The following is a 7,109-nucleotide window of genomic DNA, read 5'->3' as shown; positions in this document are numbered from 1 at the left end:
TGTGCTCCGCAACGGGAGGAGGCCCCACCGGGGGGAGGCCCCCGTACCGCAAAAAAAAAAAAAAAAAAAAAAAGGGAGAGTGATTTCTCACCAACCCAGTTTCTGATCTCAAGCCACCATGGCTTCCTTACTGTTTTTAGACACACCAGACACTTTCCTGCCACAAGGCCTTTTGCATTTGCTGTTCCCTTTGTCTAGAATGTTTTTCCCCCAGACAGTATTGCAGCTTACCTCTCAGATCCTTCAAATTACTAGATGGAGGTCAATTTCTCAGAGGGCCCTTCCCTCGTCACCCTAACCTTGACCTCTCCCTCTATTCATATCCTTCTTCCTTCTTTGTTTTTCTCTTTAGCACATACCACTATGCTCCCTATTCTATATTTTACTTATTCATGTGTTATCTAGTGAAGTTTTGGCTCCTGCAGGCTGTAAGCTCCATGAGGGTAGGAATATTTTTCTGTTCCATTCAGTACTAAAATTATAGCACACAGAAAAGTGCCTGGCTCATGGTAGATACTCAATAAATATTCTTTGAATGAATAATCCCAAGAGATTTGGGGGAAAAGCTTGCTAATGAAAAAGAGTACTGTGTGACATTTAACCCAGTCATTTTGTGATCAAGCAGCCAAACCAATCAGGCAAGCTGGTTTAAGTGGCCCAGTAGCCAGTATGTTTACATCTCTTAAAGCACTGTCATCCCTATACCATAATTTATAAATTGGTTGTTGTCCTCACCAGGTTAAGTTCTGCAGGGGAGTGAGGACTATGTCTTTAACTCAGAGATGAGGCCTGGAGCATGTAGCAGGTGCTCAATAAGTGTGGAGAACAATGAGTGAATGAAAGAATTATATAAAAACACTAAGACCAGCTATTGAGGCAGATGTGACTAGCCAATCACCGGATAAAGAGTCTCTCTGTGAAGGTGCATTTGTTTGTTCTTATTTAAGAAATCCTCTGGAGAGTGTCTAGCAGGGTAGGGAAGAAGCTATGGTCTCTGAAGATATCTCTGGCAGGGAATGTAAACCGCCTTGAATCAGGTGTGGACCGACGAGCCCAGGGAGCCAAATGAGGCAGGGCCATTACAGGAGCCAGAGTGACAGGTGGAATGAAAGTTCAGGTGATGTGGTGGCTGTAGACCATGTTGGAGCAGAGTCCTGAGCTATGGGAAGCAACAACTAGGGTGAGAGTCTTAAGAAAAACGGTGGGAGTGACTCCACGTTGGGGTTCTGACAGTCCCAGATTTCCACAGTGGCTTCAGTGAAGCTTTTACATGGGGGTTTGACTATTCCGTCTTTCTCGTCTACACAGTGGTTTTTCAACCCCAGTTGAAACCGCTGTGATGTGATGAAGCCTGGTTGGTACATTCACTGAAACCAATGTATTCTGTGGCCTCAACCATATTCCAGTTCAGCCTTGCAGTCCTCCAAAACTGATTTTATTTAACCAAAATTTCATGGTGATTTTATTATAAAAGCACACCCATAATCAGCACGTTTACTTTCCCCTACTTTCCTCAGCATTATATCTTTGCAAATGGCATTTCCTTTAGAAAATATGAGGCTATCATTTTCCTTCTATAAAATTGTCACTTGTGTATTAAAAACGAACACCTTTTACCCAGCTCTCTCGATAAAGAAACTATCCAGCATACACAGAACCCCCGTGATCAAGATTTAGAAATCAGAAGGTGGGTATATCAATCAAGAAGTTTCTGACCCAATAGAGAAGGCTTTGTTTCTTTCCTTCATAGTCTTCTTCTAAGCTCTTTTCATTAAATCACAATGCCAGGCAAAGTCAGGGTCATGCTGTGCCTGTCACTGTGGTTTATAGATCAAATGAAAGCCAGTATTAATCATCTTGCTAGATTTTGGAACCTATTAATTTTCCAAGAACAGTCCCCCAGTGACACAGATCCTTTATTCTGTGATCTGATTTGGTGTCATTTGCCTTTCCTCCTCTTAGAGTAAACCTTAGAAAATGTTAGTTACATAAAACCATTTTAAAGTAAATATTTTTTTCACTGGCTAAGCAGATGAAAGTTCAGTTTAACAAAACTCTTCTTGGCTTCTATTTTCCTCGGGAATCTCCAGGTTTGGCCTACTAACTAGAGATAAACTGGAGTCTCTTTTTATCATAAAGGATATTTTGGAGAATGGATTAAGATCTATTCTCATAGCTGGGGTGCTCAATTTATTTTTCTTTTTGGTAATGAAAGGGTTTTTTTTTTAAAGTTCTTCAAAGTCTTGAGGCTATGGAAAGAAAGTGATGCTGACAATAAAGTCCTCAAGATAGTAAAGTTCATAGGAGAAACTATATATGGTAGACCCTCCATAAATATCGTTCAATGAATTAGTGGAGTTGAGGATGGGACATGCTCTCCATCCTCACCCTTATCCCCAGAAAGAAGCGGATGGTGAAGGAGCTGGGGGATGCTGCCAGGTAAGCCCTCAATATGTCCTGATTGGAACCATTGTGTAGCTAGATCAATACAGGGTCCTTCTGTTAAAGCTTATTTCTGGATAGCATGCTGTCAGTGTTTTCTCTGGTGACAGAATATACACCCTTTGACTTGACTCCAAATAATGTCATTAAACATTGAATGTTGTGGCTTCAGAAGTATGTGTCAAATGTTTGTTCATTACAAGGTTAGTACAGGTCTTAAGTTATAAAGAGAATTCAGTTAGAACTAGACAGACAGGTCAGAGGTCTTCAACTAGGAGTTTTAACCTAAGGGCAATTCTGTATGCATATGTTACCATATAAAGTCCAATTTATGGAAGTTGAGGTGACCAAGAACAAAATTAATCTAATTATGCACCTGGTTTTCATTTCAGCTTTTCTTTGCCTCTTTATTTACTGTTATGTTTAATGTTAGATTCCATTTTTAGCCTTAAGAGAGGGGAGAACTGTAGAAGTTACTTATAACATCTGTAGCAATGGACAGAAGAAGGAATAATAATAGGAAATGTCTACATACCATCTGATATAAATACAGATGTGCATTTTCTTTAAAAATAACAATCCCGCACTCTAAAAAGGGAAAATTTACAGTACTCTACAGAAAGTAAAGAACCCATTCTTGAGTGGCTCTTAATTAACAAGAAGCCATCCTGCCTGTTAGTTGCCAGTTTATTTCTAGAACTGCACTGGTAGGCACTGCTCGTTTCCCCTACGGATTCTGAGTGCAGAGGTCATGGCGCCTTCCAGCAACAATGGCGAAATCAGACGAATTCTTTCATGCCAAGTATAACATTTCTTCACATCTTTAGCACCTAGTATGGTAACTCCAGAATTAGGATAGTCTGTGTTTCCTCTGAAACTTCATCATGGAATTTAAAAGCTTCAGAGAAAAGGGCCTAAGGTAGAATAGATTGAAGATTAGGCATATTTTATAACGGTATACAATTTTAATTCTTAACTACACAATAATCTCAACACAGTAAGAGAAGAAGATATTCTGCAAAACCAACAAACTACTTATAGGGAAGGTTGTCCTTTTTTTAATCCATTATACATTTAGCGCCAATAACGAGTTTACCAGACCTACTTCATTTTGTGGAGAAGAACTGAATTTGAGCTTTTATTAGGCAACCCACACTTCTCAAATTCAGAGGGGCCTCAGTGTATCTTAATAGAATAAAAGGCTCAGAGGCTATGCCCTTTGAGAAATTGCCGACAAGTTAAATTATTCCAGAAATGAAAGTGTAGATACAGTTGCAAATATTGGTATGTTGAGACCATCCCAAGGGAAATTTGGAGGACTTCCAGGGGGCCACCCTCTTTGAAAATCACAGTATGATGCAATGTCTAATGAGCATGGAAAACAATAAAAAGAATTTTGAAATGTCTTCTGTTACGAATGTTCATAAGCTTCACCCACCAAAGGAAAGGACCGGACCTGTCTTGTATGGATGAAAAGTGTGCTTGGAACGGTGCAGTTCTCTGATTTGAACCTCAAAAATTTACCTTTCAACCATAATTCAAAAAGAGTCATGTATCACAATGTTCATTACACCTCTATTTACAATAGCCAAGACATGGAAGCAACCTAAGTGTCCATCCACAGATGAATGGATAAAGAAAATGTGACACATATATACAATGGACTATTACTCAGCCATAAAAAGAAACGAAATTGAGTTATTTGTAGTGAGGTGGATGGACCTAGAGTCTGTCATACAGAGTGAAGTTAAGTCAGAAAGAGAAAAAATATACCATATGCTAACACATATTTATGGAATCTAAAAAAAAAAATGGTTCTGACGAAACTAGGGGCAGGACAGGAATAAAGAAGCAGACGTAGAGAATGGAGTTGAGGACACAGGGAGGGGGAAGGGTAAGCTGGGACGAAGTGAGAGAGTGGCATGGACTTATATATACTACCAGATATAAAATAGCTAGTTGGAAGCAGCCGCATAGTACAGGGAGATCAGCTTGGTGTTTTGTGACCACCTAGTGGGGTGGGATAGGGAGGGTAGGAGGGAGACGCAAGAGGGAGGAGATATGGGGATGTATGTATACGTATAGCTGATTCACTTTGGTATAAAGCAGAAAGTAACACACCATTGTAAAGCAATTATACTCCAATAAAGATGTTAAGAAAAAAAAATGCAATATCTGCAAAGGGCAATAAAGCAAAGTGCAATAAAACAAGATATACCTGTATTTAGTTCTGGGAAATTTTCTACAGTTTTAATTTATTTTTTCTCAGCAGAAACTAATACACCATTGTAAAGCAATTTTACTCCAATAAAGATGTTAAAAAAAATTACCTTTCAATGCAGTGAATCCCTTTGGCTTGGCCAAAGTAAATTTAATGTCATTTTCAAAGCCTCCTGATTTTCTACCTCTCTTTCTATGAAAAAATAAATGATAAAATTAAAAAGCACACTCTAGCTGCTCAGGTATATTAGCCTTAGTTAAGAGGTATTATCCCTTGTACTATTTACTTCTGGCACTCTCTCCATAATAGATAAGTGATATGATTGCAGCTTCGAGTTCTGCTTGTCACCTACAGGTGCAGTTTTTCTGTTCACATGGGAGCACATGAAATCTATTGGTACAGAGAATTCTCATTGAAGTTAAGAGACATTCAACAATGATAAAAATCGGGCACTCAGTTTGTAACCTATTGGCCTGCTAGTTTGTGTTGGCTCTGTTTTCTAATTCTTTGATTCTTTTCTAGGTTATTCTTCACTTGGTAGGTACCTGCTAACTATGTGCTCATTTGATATATTCAGGATTGAGCTGTAAAACTGAACTTTTCTTAGTTCTTAGATTGTCTTGTTTCCCTGTCAGTAAAAAAATGATACTAAAAAACAAAACAAAACAAAAAGCTAACACAACTGGTCTCCATAGATAGAATCCATTTATCCTGTTTCCTTCAAGATTTATTTTTCATTGTTTCAAGAACTTCTGACAAATGAGCATTAGAGGAAAAGTGCTGACAACTTCAACTTTTTTAGTTCGAATATTATCTTCTCAGTCTCAAAAAACGTACAGAGCTTATCTAGAAAAGAAATGATGCAAGGCAGTTGTTACAGAACAATTACAGATTTACTCTCAGAAAAAGGATAGCATAATTGCCTGTGCACTACTTAAATGAATATAAACTCATTCTACATAATATAGTTAAAATAAACCATGTGCTTTTTGGAAATTATAATATGATATTCACTTGTGTCTGTAGGCTCATCCTGACACTGCTCTGCTAGACTGAGAATAAACGAACTGGCAGGGGCAACAGGGCTCCCCACATTACTGCTGAAGCGCGTTGCTCTAAGTTGAGTAGGCAGAATAAAGATTGGAAAGATGGGACAACTTCTAAACTGATGGCAAAGCTTTAAGGATCAAGGAAGTACCACCAGGATTCCCAGCCTTGCAAGTAGCTATAGGAAATGGGGGAAGGTCTTTTCAACAAAGATTGCTGCTCATCTGAGAAGACAAGGCAACAAAGTTTCAGCCTGTCACAGAGTGACTAGTGCCTGAACTTGAGGAGTCATCGCTGTGCATGGACAGGACAGAAGCCAGTGGTTTTTCTTGCGCTGGCTTTTCAGCTGACTGCACACACACTTTTGTTGATCCATTTACTGTGGTAGAAGAGCAGTGGCTTTCAGATAAGTTAGGTCACTTATTCACAGTAAGAAATATAGTTTATATTATGGCCCGGCACACACCTACACATATAAAACCATGTAATTAACTGAAAAAAAAGTTTAATAAGCTGATACTTATTTCCTATTTTTAGCATATGCCATGCAGATGCTATTTTGAAATTATTCTTTTTGAAAGTATACCTTATGAAATTATTCACTTCTATTTGTACATAGGTAATAAATAAATCTATATAACAAGTCTATCTATAAATTATAAATAAAATTGAAGATCTCCATTATCTAGCTCTGTAGAGATAAATATAGGCAGTATGTTTATTTTCTGTTTAAATAAATGTTAGTCATAACTTACTAAGGGTCTGTGACCACAGTCTGAAAAACGATAAGAAGTTACAGTAATTCCTTCTGCAGTAGGAGAAAGAGCTCACAGGAGCTCTGGTGTTCCTCACCTTCCAAAGGGGCACCTGCTCTTTTGCCTGCATTCTCTCAACACCAGTGCACACAGTTTGCACAGAGTTAATTTACACTTATTACTCTAAGTGTCCGGACGTTTTCTCTTTGGTTCATTTTGTATTCTCAGCTTGAATAGAACAACAGGGGCCATGACAGCTTGACTCATGCATCTCCTTTCACAGCTCCTTCCAAAATCTAGTCCAGTATGTCCATTCCACTGGCTGGCTGATAAATGCTGCTGGCTGTTAACACAATGGCAGGGCAATGCAGGAGGAATAGAATTTTATTAGCTGCATGGAACTATAAATGTAGACTCTTTTTCCTAATTGAAGAGTTATAGTCTATAAAACTGGTTGAACTAAAGATTCAAATTAAAAAAATATAATTAACATTGCTGCATGTTATATAGGAAAGTTGTTAAGAGAGTGAATCCTAAGAGTTCTCATCACAAGGAAAAATATTTTTTCTCTTATTTTGTATCTATATGAGATGATGGATGCTCACCAAATTTATTGTGGTGATCATTTCATGTATGTAAGTTAT

The sequence above is a fragment of the Physeter macrocephalus genome, chromosome 2, assembly GCF_002837175.3.
Source record: "Physeter macrocephalus isolate SW-GA chromosome 2, ASM283717v5, whole genome shotgun sequence".
NCBI lineage: Eukaryota > Metazoa > Chordata > Mammalia > Artiodactyla > Physeteridae > Physeter > Physeter macrocephalus.
Note: the sequence above shows the minus strand (reverse complement) of the source record.